Raw genomic sequence first — 16,456 nt, forward strand, 5'->3', positions numbered from 1 at the left:
TCTTAGAACAGTATTTTCTTTAGGCTCGTTTCTTACAGCTGGGACTCTCAACACTGGCTTCATTTGTACTGACCTTGAGCAGATTTTTACTTAGAGTGATTATTGCCGACTCTTCTTGATACTATATTCAGCACGCACCCATACTTTTAAGACCATTTGTTTATCCTTTATTACCCTGCCAATCTTGCTTAAATCACACACTTTTTGAATCTCTGTCCAACCACACTTGTCCTGGAAAGCCTTTAATAAAGGCTCAATTAATGTAGGCCACATTTCATTGATAGCTGTGCTTGTTTTCTGTCCTTCAGTTTATTAATTCAATTCAATTCAACATGTATTTATTAACTTTCTCTATAATTATTTCTTTAAAAAATAGCTTACATTACACTTTCAAAGGTTACACTGTGGAGGAATTCGGTTTTACAGCAATGGCTCAAATCTAGGTAGCTGGTTGAAATGTGATGTTTTTCAGCATTATATGGAGAGATAGAAATCTTTTTACAGATAAAAACAATTTCCTTGTTTGCTTTATAACTGGCATTTTTAAATGAGTTCTTTTCTCTGTAGAGCTTGTGATTTAAGATTGTCTGTTGAGAGTGATTCTTGGTTTATTTGTCCTATGTAATTTCTACTCTAAACACAGAAAGTGAGTATGTATTTAGATGCCACCAGATACCACTTTTAAAAATAGGGTGCACTCCACTGTTGAGTAATGAGGAAAGTACCTTAACTTTTTAAATTAGCAAGTCTTTAACAAATAAGGCCATGGCTAAAGAAGGAAGCAAATGTATATTTAATCTACATACTAGCTGGCTAAAATGTATGAAAATTACTTAATATCTTAGAATTGGCAGACAAAATAAGATAAAAATGTATATGCATACAATGAATTCTAAGACCTCATACACTCAGATACATGCCACCCTTTGGAGGTCACAGGTACCCATGGGAATCAGATCTTTTATAAGTTCTTATAAGTTAATAGCACAATCAGGTTCTGATTTACTGTGATGTTAAGCTCAAACTTGAGGGGTTATTAGTCCCATCCAAAACAGAATACTGTGATTAATAGTGCCATGTAAACTTTGCCTACACCCATGGTAAAAGAGTTTTAGGCAGTCTATCTAAATATGCTTCATTTTGGGAGGTTACAAAAATGAATCCTGTAATTTGAGCAGAAAGTGTTGCACTATGAGACTCTTTAAATACTTAATCTTAAGCCTGATCTAGCTCATCTCACTGTGGGGGTGGGGTATTCATAATCATCCAAGCCAATTTAAAGCATTTTTGATTGATTACAATTTGAGATACATTTTTTTTCTTGCTAAACCTCTCAGTTTCTCAGATCAGCAAATCTCATTTTAGACTAAAATTTAGTGCCATTTATGGAACAAGAGACAAACAACTATTTAACTAACTTATACCTCCTCCTGGTAGGCGACATCCAAAACCTTTAACTCAGCGGTTATAGAAGTCCATGTGAGTTTTTCAAAGCTAATGACTTCAGCAGGTTTGACCTTCTTCTTTAAATACCCAGCAGCCAAGGTTCAGAATCAGGCACTAAATTTCTATGTAACAAGATAAAGGTTGCTTCTCATATCATTAGCTTTTATCTTGATTGTGTGTGTGTGTGTGTGTGTGTGTGTTTCATTGAGAAATATTCCCAGTTGAAAACAACTTTTCAAAACACTCTTATAACAATGGTCCATCTTTTCAGATGAATGTCTGTGGTGGAACTGGAAATAAAGGCCAATAGCTGAAGTTAGTTCTTTGCCTTGACAGTTTCAAGAGATCAAAATCTCCTTCTGGAACACAGATAGTGGGAGAACCTGCCTTCCCCAGATGGCTCCTAGCGGAAACATCAAATGTCTTCTTGTCTTTTAAGGTTTTTTATAGTAATGTAATACCAAGATAAAGTAAATAGTTTTAAAATAGTTACTCAGAAACTTTTGCAAATTCTCCATAGCTCTGTTTGTGAAGACAGAGTGTAGCTAATCAGCTTGCGTTGCTTTGAGTGTGACACAAACTGCACAACAGGAAATAACGATGTACACCAACCACCTGGTCAGACACCACTTATAGGACCCAGACGGACAACACATCACAGAGAGACAAGTGACAGACACTAGAGCCACACTCATGCCTGTGGCCCAGAAGCAACTGGTTGTGTTTCTGTGACAATGCAGAAATCTTGGTTGACAGAAAAAGTACCCAGACATACTTTGTAAATGTATGTGGATACTGACCTGGACTTGTGACAGGACTAGAGGTAGTAGGCTCAATAATTTCTACAAAAAGGGAAAAGGAAAGAAAAGAAAAACATTGTGTGCATTAATCATACATAGAGACAATCAGCAAGCATGCAACACGTACTCAGCGGGACTCTGATGTGCAACTTCCCTGACTGAAGGATAATCAATAAAACCTTGTGTCTGAGGCTGACAGAGCCCTATGATGTGTTTGCTTTGAGGCCATCTCCTATACTGAACTAAGATCTAGGAGATATTTCTATTTGGTTTACAGTACCACATTTACTAAGCCAAGGTTCAGGACCTGCCCTTGGAATTTTCAGGCAGTAAAGTTGAAGACGTTTCTTCTGCTAAAATGTTGAAACTTACTAGATGACTAACGTGCTTAAAAATGCTAGAACCTGCATACATGTCATTTTCTGATAGGGGACACTGGTTACAGAATGGTCAGTCAAATTTTGCTTAGTATGTACTAAAAATGTACATTATGGGAAAACTCCGAATTATCCCTTTTTGTCATTTTAAAGATTAAATCTCATGGTTTACAACCACGTAACATGATTGCTTAGCTGCCCAGTCATGTCTGAGTAAAAAGTAGGCATTTACACACATACCAATTGTGGTAGTAGGTGCAGTCCACTTGACTCAAACTTGAAACAGCTGAGAAGGGAGTCTTAGTAAGGGATTGTCCAGATTAAGTTGCTTATAGGTGTGTCGATAGAATTGTCTTAATTACATTAATTGAGGTGATAAGACATGCCCACTGTGGGTAGCATCATTCCCTAGACAGGGGATTCTGAATTGTATAAAACTAGAGACACTGAGCTGAGCACTAGCAAGCATGCATTAATTTATGGTTTTCCTGTTCTTGACTGTGGGTGTGATGCATGTAGCGCCTTAAAATTCTTACCACCTTGACTTCACCTTCATGGTCTGTACTCTGGAATTGTGGGCTAAATAAACCCTTTACCTCCTAAGCTGTTCTTCAGAATTTTATCACAGCAACAGGAAACGAGAATAAGACACCTATACACTGTGCACACACACATGAAACACATACACAATTGGACTGTCTGAATCATAAGGTCCTACTTACCAACACAACCATCTTGTGTCTAACAAACTGTATAGCATTTACAATCATTGCTACACTTACTGCAGATTTCTACCCTTTAACCTTTTTAAAAAAGGAAGTCTTTTCAGGTGGGATATGTTGGTGATAATGAAAATTGTTATACAAAGGCCAGCACTGTTGCTAGTAATCTGAACAACAGCAGAAGATCCTTAGGGACTATTGCTAATGAGGCGGAACTCAAATATTATGAGGACTTGCATTTTTGAGGACCTGTGGTCCAAGGAATCAGCCATGTTTTATTTCCACTATAGAACTTGGACATCACAAATTTTTCACATAGCAAAAAGACAGCACCAAGTCCTATAACTGAATATAATGAAAATAATTGTGAGAGTAAAAACTGAGACACAATGCAAGACCTTGTAGCCAGGAACCCATGGGCAGGACCCATGGGAGATGCTAGCTCAGCAGAAAAAAGTGATATGTGAATGCATGCATGTATGTGTGTGTGTCTATGTGTATGCGCATGAATATGTATGAATGCATGAATATGTATGGTTATGTGTGTGTATTTGTGTATATGTGTGTATGTATGTGTGCATATGCATGCATGTGTATGGGAATGTGTGTATATTTGTGTGCATGTGTGTATGTATGTGTACCTATGCATGAATATTTTACCTATCCATGTGTTTGGTTTGCCACTGTTTGTGGACTATCTTTTTCTGATAGGGCAATGAAAAATCAATGAATCGACAAAACCCTCATGTGGCAGAAGCTATAAAGTCAGCCTTCCAAAGAAAATATTTTTGAGGTTCAGCTAGTTGAGCAATTCAAGTATGTATTCATTCCATGAGCAGGCTGATTCTCCAGGCCTTGGGTTTCTGTTCTGAGCCAATAGATTCTGCGAGATCTTCTGATAGCTAAATCAAATCATAACCAGATTTGGGAGTGTTCATTGAAAAGAGTGTTCCCAGATGATGAAAAAGTAGAAGCTATGGATCAAGTGTTGAAGTCGAGCCACCTGTCAGACAGTGGGAGCCTGTGTTATTGAGAAGTTTTGAAATACAAGAACATTTTACAATCTCATTAAAATTCTAGTGATCATAAAAAGTAACAATATTTTTCATAAAATATCAATAGAGGAAAATCTAGTGGACACAGACAAGATAATAAAACTTAGAAAAATTTTCATGATTATTATGTTTTTAAATTTAAAATGTTCTCCCATGATATCTTAGAAATGTTAGTTTATTGCCATAAAATAAATGTGTTAATAGAAACTTATGGTATATACTCAGATGAAAGAATTCTTTAAGTCAAAAGAGAAAGATACTCCTTACATGGTTCAGACAACAAGCCCAATGGAGTCTTTATGGGCAAACTACGTTCAGTGGGGCAGTGAAAGAGATGTCTATGCTCAATAACTTGGCCACGAAGAGAAAGAACTTCATTTTCTCTATTTGCTTCCATTGTTTTGAGTTTGTAACACTGATCAGCAAATTCACTGAGAAAGTCCAGTGGTATAAAGCAAAGATCTCAATGAAAGGACTGGAGAGCCAAAGAGCAATCACACTGAACCACCTCTTTACCATCTTTATTTGTCTAGAGCTAAATGGCTTATGTAAAGCCACATTGTCTCACAGAACACAGGAATTTAGTGCACAAGAAGTGTTGCAGGCAAGATCCAGATCTCCGTGGATTTTGCTTCACAGCCAATTTGAGATTTGTTTGTTTTCAAATAGAGTCAGACAAGTTAGGTTCCCTAGTGAGATGAGTTTATGAACGGAAATAATTATAAAAAGAGATAATTTTGTTGACCATAAAAATCTAGAAGTCACATGTATGTCTGGGCATCAAAAAACCAATGAGAAAACAGGGTGAATCAAAGTTCTGTGAGTAGGGTTCCCAGTGCCCAGGCTGTAGCAGGTGAGACCTTGGGTAGTTCCTGAGTGTCAGAAAGTCTTGACTTACAAAGGACTCAGCTCAACCACGATTCAAATCTCTCAGTTGCTTTCATTCAGTTGTGGGAAGACCAGAAGTTAAGGAAACTCTGAGCCCCAGTGTCTTATTTTTGAAATGTAGCTAAGGTTTTGAAGGTTTTGAGAGATGTTTAAGGATGGCATAAACAAGCAAGCATGGGCAGGGGCAGGGATATGTCACTGCTTAGACAGGAATGGGAAACAATGCCTGGGACTCAGCAAGGACTTTTAAGTAAACTTCTGGAATTTAGGAGAGTGCATTTGCCACATGGAAGCAAAGATGGAGCTTTTAAGTTGTGAGAACTGCACACATACAGTCAGGCTACCTAGAAAGTAACTGAGTATTAATATTTACAATTAAAGCAGTCAACATGAACATCTTAACAGTCCTGACTGAGGTAAAGTGTATGTTTCAAACTTACAAATAAAGATCCAACAATTGTTTTAAGAAAGAAAAGTATACTTTAATCCTGGAATATTTTGTGTCAAATTATAGGCATACATTTTTAGCACATACAAAAACTATTCAAAATGATACTCTCTCTTTTATCTATAAACACATGACAACTAGCTACTATTTTAAAAATGGAAAAAAACAGTAGTTTAGAAAATCTTGTTGAGTCAAATTGATTGTCTCAATTAAATCTACTCTAGATTTGTTTATGGGCTGTTGATTCAAGAGATCAGCAATTATTTGTTCTGTATCTGTTGTAGTAAAACTTATTATTGTTATATTAATTAAAATTGGAAAAGTTATAAATTCTTAGTATATAACATCAATTACTGCCTTTCCCTCCCCCAATATCTGTGAGACAGATGCCATTCCAGGTGCAGAAAAAGGAGCTTAAAGAGGTTAAAAGTCAGGTTTTGGTCAGGAGCTAATTGAGATAGAGATAGATGCTGTGTCTTGGCTTTTCATTTGCTAACACTCCGCTGCATCTGAAATTATTGCAATTACTGCAGTAGAGCATTCAAAGCAAGAGTTGGGCCACCTCTAGGGTCTTTGTACCAATGACTTCTGTTCACCAGTCTGGAAAACAGGCAGACTGAATCCTGCCACTTCAGGAGGCTTCTGTAATAGATTTTTGTACTAACAGAAGGATTTTCCATGATTCATTCATTCTCCCTCCCTCCTTCCCTCCCTCCCTCCTTCCCTTCCTCCCACCCTCTCCCCTGTCTCCCTCTCCATGTCCCTGTCCCTGTCCCTCTTCCTCTGTCTCTGTCTCTTTCATTTTCTGAGTCATCAGCAGGTACAGTCTCTGGCTTTAGTATAGGGCTCAGAGAACGAATGTTCAGCTAGTGCAGAGAGTGTTATCAAAACAGAAGCACACAGCTGAGCAAGGCCTTTGCACATACAAACCTCCATGCAGCTAATGGTGGTTTTACGGAGAGTGCTTAGCTTTCAAGAATGTCACTGTTTTTATAGGGATCAGATGGGAGCCACTGTTTTGCACCTTAGTCATCAACTTGTGAGCAGAGAAATATCTTTCTCAAGGTGTGGAGTGCGCTCTCCTGATGAGCCACAGAGGCCCCAAGGGTCTGCTTCTCATTCATTACCTGCAGCAGCAGAGTGCACCTGGGAGGGATAAGGGCACCATGTATCACCGAAGCCACTGTGGGACTGTGGGTTTGGCTGTGGCAGAGGGGCAGTTTTGATTGTATATAAAACAGGGTAAAGAGAAGTTCACCCAGCTAGACAGTTTAGACAGTTTTATAGAAAACAAGACAGTGTAAAGAAACAATATTTTTCATTAATAGAGGTAATTTTGTCCAGGAAAAGAAGACATCTTATTTAAGAAAGCACCGATAAACAACGCACCCCTGGCAGTGAATCTTTCTGTAGACTATGCTAATTATTGTTCACTACATGCATGGCCCAGTACCAGATTCTCAGATGCCAAGCCCCTTTATATCTATGTATTTTAGGTCATATTTGGATCCTAGGATGCTATTATGTTATTGTATTCTGTGATGCAGTGGTGGTGGTAGTTCTCTCTCTCTCTCTCTCTCTCTCTCTCTCTCTCTCTCTGTGTGTGTGTGTGTGTGTGTGTGTGTGTGTGTGTGCTGTGTTATCTTTTGGACTGTGGAGAGATAACAAGACTGAGCTACAGAGACAAGGCAGAAATTAATCCTTTTGGTTGCCATGGTTTCACTGAAAGATCTGATTGCTGTTCACTGTGGTGCTGAGGCAGTAGGATGAAGAGCATGCAGCTCTGGAGGACCAAGGTTAGCATGGATACAGGCACAGAAAGCAGGCTCTAAGCTGACACACAAGACAGAACAACCACAGGGACCCAATGTGAGCCCTGTGGTGTCCCTTTCCATATAGGTCTATAAAGCATCAGCAGGCTTGACAGAGAAGCAGAGGGTGGTGTTGGAACCACAGCTTTTCCTGTGGGAAAGAATTCATGAGTGGTCCACATTCATGGGCATAGCTGATGCCCAAAGGTAGGAGCGTCTTTTTGGTACAGACTGAAGTTTTCCAACAGCCAGGAGACTTAGTTTCCACTTCTCTGGAAACCTTAGGGTGGGGCACCATGAACGTTCTAGGTTGCAGGGCTCTGATACATAAATATTAGGTCCTCATAATTAGCCTACATACTTCCCTTGGTGGCTTTGCTCCCAACACAAGGATGAGCATTTAAGGGAAATTGACCTATGACTAAGTCCTGCATCCAGAATGCAGAAGCCTCCACTGAAAGTTTGTGCATTTATGAGCATAGGTGAAGTCTCATGAGTAAATAAGAACAGACATAAGCCATTTCCTACATTGACTGCGAATAGCTATGTCTTTTTAAGTGGGAGTTTGCTTATTTTTTATGTGTGCGTGTGTTCATGTGTCTGTGCATGTGTACATGTGTGTATGCATGTGTGCATGTGTATGCATGTGTATTCATACATGCACGCATGCATGTGTATATGTGTCCTTGTATCTGTTGTGTGCATATGTGCATGTGCCTGCATGTGTGAATGTGTGTATGCATGTGTGTATGTATGTGCATGTGTGTGCCTGTGCATGAGTATATGCATGTGCATGCATGTGTGACTGTGTGTATGCATGTATGTATGTATGTGCATGTGTGTATGCATGTGTGAATGTGTACATGATTATATGTGTCCATGTACCTGTTTGTGTGCACATGTGCATGTGTGTGCATGCATGTGTGTATAGTATATGTACCTGTGCATGCATGAGTGCATGCATGTGCATGTGTGTGAAACTTTGGGGTTGATTTTAAGAGTCTTTCTTGGCTGCTTTCCACCTTATACACTGGGGCTGGGTCCCAGCTTGCCACACTGGAGTCACAGCTTGCTACTTCAGCTCCGAGCAAGCCAGCTTGCTTTGTGGATGCTTGTCTCAGTCTCCAGAGTGATGAGGTTATAGGCAGTTATTGGATCAATTTGGATTTTATGAAGATTCTAGGAATATGAACTCCGTCAGTCCTCATGCTTGTTGAGCCATCTCTCCAGGACCTTAGCATATTTTTTTAATTGAAAAGATAATAAATGGCTTTAAAAATCATTGCAGCACTGCTACTGCTTTATGCTGTCATAAATGGCTAGTACACAACTTCAACCTTAAAATTTCTTTTTCTCAAGAAAACAACTTCTATTAGTGAGAGACGATGAACACTCTTGATTAGTGGTTCCTTTGCTATTCTGAGAAGTCTGCAAAGTAACAAAGGCTTTGTGTCACTAGCTTGCTCGCAGCTGCAGTCACATACCAGAGTTTCATTAGAGCGTCATAAACACACACACACACACACACACACACACACACACACACACACACACACACGGAGGAGGGGGCTCCCCTGAGATTTAAAAGGGATATTGACTCTGAAATCAGTACAGAAAATTGGGTTGCCAAGAAATATAATTCCTTCTAATCTAGAGGAAATCTGGAGAGAATTTCTTTTCCTTGAAACTTATTTGACAATAACTGTGGAAGCCAGAAAAAAGCCTTCTGCAGACAGGTCTTCCAGCTATGGAGCACAGCTGAGGCCCTGCAAATGCAGCAGGGTCCTTGTCGCTCCTTTCTGCAGAATTCAAGCTGCACTGGGCACTGCATCCTTTCCCTGTGTTCTGTCCCTGACATCTATAAGCAGTAGTCTTGGTGGAGTGTACTAATGAACAAAAGCTGCAGATGGAGCCAGATGACAGTCATGGGCTCACACAGAAGCCCTGACCTGGTACACGGAATTCTGACTGTAGTCTAGGTGCTGGTAGTGACTGATCTGCCAGCTACTTGTTCTACTTCATGTGTGGGAACACAGCCCCTGAGTGTTCTCCCCACTGTACATTGCTGTGTGCTGGTACAGAGCAAACCGAATTTCAGTGGAATTAACAACTCTTCTTGATATCATGTCAGCATATCTATTCAGACTCCCCCTACTCACATCCTTCCAAATCTTTCTTTCTTGGCTGTCACCAAGTAGAAGACATTAATGATTGTAATCTTTGGTACACAATACACATGTAATCCATCACATTAACTATCTATAAAATGTCTATTATGTACTCGGGACTGTGCTCAGATCTTTAGAGAGATTATCTTGTTTTTACAATTACCTTATGAGGTAAAGTGTTATTTTTCCTGTTTTGCAGCTGGGTAAACTGAAGTACAGAGGTTTTAATCTATCCAGTGTCACCACTGTGGCATAAAGTAAGCAGATAGTATATGTTTTCCTTCAATATGTAGGTGACAAAACAGGGCTCAAAGCACATGTGACTTGGCCAAGTATGCTAAGCAAGTATGCATACAAGACACACACACACACACACACACACACACACACACACACACATCTGTACAAGACACCTCAAGAGCTGCTCCATCTGCAGACAGATGCAGTTGTTCAGCCCATGAAGACACATCAGTTGCTGAATGCAGGGTAATTGGATAGTACTCACTCCAAAGTCTATCAAAGACCAAGTGTGCAGCCTCCCTCCTAGCACAGATTTTATTTTCTATCACTTGTGGCCTCTAGACACATTTGAATCAAAGTTGATCTTAATTGGCAAAATACACATTGTTAAATGGTTCAGAAAAGTGAACATTAGGAAATATCATTTACTTTCAACGATATATGGTTGAAACATTTAGTGATGAGACCGAGACTTGGAGGTCAGGAAGCTTGATGAACTTCCAGACTCCATAGAAACGATGCAAATAAAGTTGGTTTTGACAGTTGTATCCCTTCAGGTATAGCCACTAGGAAAAGGGTGATTTCCAATACTCACAGTGGAAAAGAACTTGCTCTTAGGGATTCTGGATATCAGTTCAATCTGTACAGTGTTCGTTCAAGCATTAGATCTTGAGGTCGTGTCCCAAATCTACATACGGAGTTGGTAAGGTGGTACAGACTTGCAATCCAGTGCCAGTACCACTAAGTCAATCTATCAGTTCCAGGACAGAGAGAGACCTGTGTCAACATTCAAGGCTGATGGACAGAGGGTAAAGGGGAATGCTAGGATACAAGTGATCTGCCCGGGGCACTCCTTAGGGAAGGTGGAGAAGTAAATGCAGAAGAGCCATGGATAAATGAACATAGAACTTCTGAAAAAGCCACAAATTAATACAATCAACTTTTAACAGAACAAAACAAAACAGCAACTCCCACCCCTGTAATATACCTGAATCCATGTGTAAAAATACACATTTAGCATTTTAATGGAATCCTTTTTGTCTGGGATGACAGTGCTCCATCCAAGAGTCCAAACTTTCTAGCAAAATCCCAACAGCAGACTCACAGAGCTCTCTTTTGAGTTGTTGCCGAGGGTTCCCAAAGAATGTTGCCTATTTCTGCCACCTCTGGTAACTCTCAGAGGCAGAAGTAAAGTGCTATTGCTAAGGACATCTTGCACTTCAGAAACAGAAGCCCCTGGTCTGGATCTAACCTGAATACCATTTTCCTCAGAACTATCTTTCACAGAACTAGAAAGCTCCCTATAAGCTTTCACAGGATTGAGGTGTCCACACTCCTATGCATCTATGCCTGTGAACTGCATTAATGTCAAGCACAGCACAACCTTGATGGTTCAATGTTGGCTCTCATACCTTGGTGCTAACTAACTGATGTCTAGTTGGACTTAAGGTTCACTCGATCACAGGAAAACCATATCTAGTACTCAATTCCTAGTCACCTACTCCATGCTAATGTGGTCATGGTTATCTAAGGGGTATATTCAATCACTAATTTACTAAGCCAGCATAATCCCTAACAACAATCTATAAACATTTGCCCTCACAGATAAGTATAGTCTTTACCCCTCAACAAGGAAACTTCTCTTTGCAACAGATGATGACTATTACAGAAAACCACAACCAACCAAAACTCAGAGTTGTGGATCCCAGTCCCATCAGATACACATACAAAACATTCACACACCTAAGGCTCAAGGAACATTGTGGAAGAGGGGCCAGAAAAATTGTAAAAGCCAGAGGATCAGGGAGTCTGCTGTGAGATTTGTTTCTTACTAACATCAGAAACTACATACATAAAGTCAAACCAACAGGTCCACCCAAACATGAACTAAACAAGGACATCAACAATGGACATGGCAAAGTGGCCTCAACCTTATAGAAAGAACTATGCAGCTGAGAAAGGCTGGGAGAGGTGGTCTTTCCCTGGAGAGAGAACACTAATCGGTTGTCCAGTATGAAATTATCAGCTTTGTATATACAAGTAAAATTTTACAGACTGAATAGGTTACATATAGGAACACATGTGTATATACAATTATACTTCTATGCATAGGATAACAATTAGTGAAAGGGAAAGACACTAGGAATATGAAGTGAAGCCTCCAGAGGTATACGGGAGGATTTGGAGGGAGGAAGGGAAAGGAGAAATGTAATTAAATTATAATATCTCTCTCTTTCTCTCTCTCTCTCTCTTTCTCTCTCTCTCTCTCTCTCTCTCACACACACACACACACACACACAAACGCACACACACACTCTCTCTTTAACATATACAGTCTCTCTCACATACACACACACACTCTCCACACACACTCTCCACACACACTCTCTCTCACATACACACACTCCCTCTCTCACTCTCTCTCTCTCTCTCTCTCTCTCTCTCTCTCTCTCTCTCACACACACACACACACACACACACACACATACACACAGGAAAGAAATCAAGGTGGACAGTTCTGAGAAATGACACAGAGGTTAACCTCTGGCTACCACATGTACATAAACACACATACCTGGGCATTTATACACAAGCCCCTTTGCACACAAGTGCATATTACATGCATGCACCCACCTACCCACCCACATACACACGCATATTCACATGCACACACAGAAACTTCTTTGACTTCTTTTTCTCTACATGCACCCCAGTTCCCCTCATCTCCCTCTCCACTTGTACCCACCCTCTACCTTTGCAACCTCCTCCCAACAGAGGAAAAAAATCTCATGTGTCACAGTATGTCCCACAGAATTCTCTTTTGTCCACACTTCTTTGGTTCAAATGTTCATTGCAGTGATTCCTTGGGCTGGTACCTGGCCTCTTACTTCTGCTACCCTATCAATACTAGAACCTCACTAAGACTCTTCTTGGATATCCTGTTGTTGCCTTGGAGATCCTAGTTTTGGATCTGTAGGACTGGGCCCTTCATGCACTCTAGCAGTTCTTTGCTGTGCTGACCAGGTAAGGTGCTGGCTCTGTTCTCCCCAGTATTGCAGCCTGTGAAGGGCAGGGCCAGTTCTCCTGCTCTCATGACTCCAGGGTCAGGTATCCCACCTGACACAGATAGTATGGGACAACAGGGGAGGAGGGTACTCCATGCCACCATAAGGGACAAGTGCTAGGGTCAGCTTACCTATGCTAGCATCCTTGAGGCTGCCTTACCCACAATTCCCACAATGAGCAGAGTAGGGTAGGGAGGCATTCTTTGTGAATACTGCAGCTGGCTATGGGTGGGTTCAGCTCTCCTGCTTTCACAACTCTAGGGTCATCTCTCCCACAATGCCCAGGTGAGGGATAGGGCCTGTTCTGCATAGTCCTCAGACATCAACATTTCCTTGGGTGGCAGGCCAGACTAGGAATGTCTGCCTGGCCTTTAGTGGTAACAGACCCCTGCTGCTGCAGTGCCATGGACTTAGATATGGCTATTGGTGGCAGCACTGGACAGGACCTCACTATGATCCTGGGTGGCATCTCTGGCTACTCACAGCAGGCTGCTCCTCACTACCCTTGAGTCAGCTGTGCCTCTATTGTGCCACAGCCTCTATTTTTCTTTCTCTTCCATTTCTTCACTACTTACTTGCTCCTCTTAGTGGCTCCTGGGGTCTCTGGGTGTCTTGGATCATCTCAGGAGTGGTCTCAGGAGTGCTATGCCCATTTGTGCATTATGGTCCTGGGCAGGGGTCGCCTCGAGCATGGTTGCCCCCCCAACCCCCACCCAGGCCTGCACAGTGCTGGACTAGTGGTCATCTTATGATATCTCCCTGTCTGGGTCCAGACAGTCTTAGGCTCACTCTTTTCAGGGGATGTTAAACTTCTAATCATTCATATGTTCATAGGTCAGAACAGTGAGCATAGACATAGCCTCTCCCTTCTCTGCCACCTACTGACACACATATGATGTAGCAACCATACCTCCAACACCTCTAGGGGCAGGTTGGACTTCTTATAAAATCTAAGAGTTCATGGTATTCTAAACACTTCCTCCAATTTATCCACTTTCCCCTCATGTCCCAGGAGTTTAATTTTGTGTGCATAAGAAAAGCTTGCTTCTTTGAAATATGTACTTTGGGTGAGAATCAATCATAACTGATATTTTGCGCCAGTAAATTGTTTCTGAAATGATTAAAGGTCTTGGAATTAACGACGCCTTCTGAAAGGATCCAGACCAAGGAAAATGTAGATACACTGTGTTTGACAGAGCTTGGCTCTCTGGGGTCCAGCTTATCTAAGATCATATGTGTCTGTACAGAAGCTTTGCAATTAGGACATGTTTATGTTCAATCTTTATGCCTCCCCCGCATTATCTGCCTTTTCTCTGTTGTAACAAATCATTTTATAATTAGCTGAAGGAGAATGGGAAAATTATGGTATGGTCAGAGCAGCAATTATCTTGGTTAGATGTCACTGTTAGAATTTGCACATTAAAAAAAGATTTACTAGGGTCTTTACTTTTCAAAGGCTCTTCAGACAAGCCCACAAAGGTGTTCATGTTGGCACACATGTGTTCCCATCCATCTAGTAAGTAGTCATCAGGTATGACTGTTGTTGTCCCAGGAGTATTTTAGTTCCTGAAAATGAGATTGTGAAGAATAAGTTCCTGATTTTGTGAAGTTTACATTTTGTGAGAAAGAATGTAGTCACAGAAAAAGTGATTTCCATGCCATATAACACGCGCACACACACACACACACACACACACACACACACACACACACACACACACACACCCAGAACACACTTATCTTCCACACTAGTGGGGAGGTGCTTGCACTGTGTGTTGGTACACGGTAAGAAAAAGAGAACATGCAACCCAACAGTTAGATGTGCTCCAGAGTCACTGGCTCAGTGGTGTCCTGGACCTTCAGCCACTTCTTCGAAGAATCAAGTGGTTACAAGGACAACGAGCTCACTGGCCCTCCTGTTTACCTTGGGGACTTGGCTTTAGCTGCTGTTCATAGTCAGGGTAATGTTGATGAGAGGTACTTTGCCTATATGCGCCTTTTCCTTCTCCATTTCTATTGGCCTGGGAATGGGGGATGGTGTTTCATCTGCCTGAGCCTCACATCTCTCATACTCTGGAAGATAATGGTGGACTCAGAGAAGCCTCCAAGATGCCTGTGGCGTGTAATGGGCACTACTCACAAGACTGGGTTTACTCTGGCACCTCACTGCTCACTCAGCCTGTCACCTCCTGCCTCTCAGTACCCCATTCCCTCCAGAGCTGTGACCAGTGCAAAATACTGAAGCCCAATGGAAGGGCCTGCTTTCTGCTGTCTCTCCGCATGGACAAGCATATTGTTCAAAGAGAGACACCACAGTTTAGGAGGTCAGTTTGGGAAAGTTTCCCTGAGCTCTGGTGGATGGCTTAGAGCCATTCCCCACAGTTCTTACTGACCACAGCCATGTTGCTCTTTTGCTGTTTTTACTGGGTGCCTTTCTTCGCCTTATGGAGGATCAGAGAAAGTGTCCTAGGCACTGACTTCTTTAACAGGGTGCTGGGATGACAGGATTCTCTCCTCAAATGTGGGGAAGAAGAAGAATCACCCTTTGCCTTTGTCTGGGGACTTGGTTGTTTTTCCTTAACTAAGCCAAGAGAACAGCTGTCCTTGGCAGGCCTGGCTTCCTGCATGCTGTGTCATGACCCCATTGCTTCAAAAGGAGCCCCAGGAGGCTTGGAGTGACACAAACCTGCCAGCCTGTCCTGTTCCCATGGTTCCTCCTGGAATCTGCCTTTCCCCTCCTGGCTCACAGACCCTGTCCATGATGGAGCCAAACTCTCCTGCTCTGAACCTATTTCTCTTTGCCTCTGGCCCTCAATCGAAGAGTTCAGTGTCCAGTCTTACACTGGCCAAGAATCGGATTTGCTTTCCACAATGGAAAGGGCATCCGTGATGGTGTGTTGATTTTGATTCAAAGGACTGTAGGAGGAGTTTATTTTGATTCATAGCATTATAAGAATATGGCCCACGATAGAATGAGCTAAAGGTGGATGTTGCATTCACAGCTAGGAAGCAGAGACCAGTGGAATGTTGGTGCTCAGCACAGTGGCTCCTTTTTGCTAAGCCTGGAACATCATGGAATGATAACATGTGCAGGTGGGTTTCCTCACATTAATCAAGTAATCTAGATAATTTATTACATCTAGGATCACTTTAAGCAAGATTACAGATGCCATATTATATAATGACACACATCTGTACATTTGTCTGAAAACTAAAGACCTGCTGTGCAACCAAATATAAACATTGCATCTAACACAACAAACAATAATTGCCTAATTCATAATACAAGTACATATTGTTTGACCCCCAAATTATATCTTATGTTTTCAAAGCAGGCCCATCCTATATTTTTAATGGACGCTATATCCTTTTTTGGTCTCTTGAACCTAGTCCAGTTTATCTTTTTTTTTTTTTTCATGATATTTTTGCACTGTGT

At 41.3% G+C, this 16,456-nt stretch overlaps 1 protein-coding gene and 1 non-coding gene across 2 annotated transcripts in view; both read right to left on the bottom strand.

Moving 5' to 3' along the window:
• Positions 1 to 16,456, bottom strand: part of Negr1 (neuronal growth regulator 1) — a 779,863-nt gene that overhangs the window by 94,872 nt on the left and 668,535 nt on the right. The window lies entirely within an intron of this gene.
• Positions 13,821 to 13,952, bottom strand: LOC127683897 (small nucleolar RNA SNORA17). The gene has a single exon (XR_007977679.1). It is a non-coding gene; the product is annotated as a small nucleolar RNA SNORA17 (small nucleolar RNA).

The sequence above is a fragment of the Apodemus sylvaticus genome, chromosome 4 (genome assembly GCF_947179515.1).
Source record: "Apodemus sylvaticus chromosome 4, mApoSyl1.1, whole genome shotgun sequence".
Classification (NCBI taxonomy): domain Eukaryota; kingdom Metazoa; phylum Chordata; class Mammalia; order Rodentia; family Muridae; genus Apodemus; species Apodemus sylvaticus.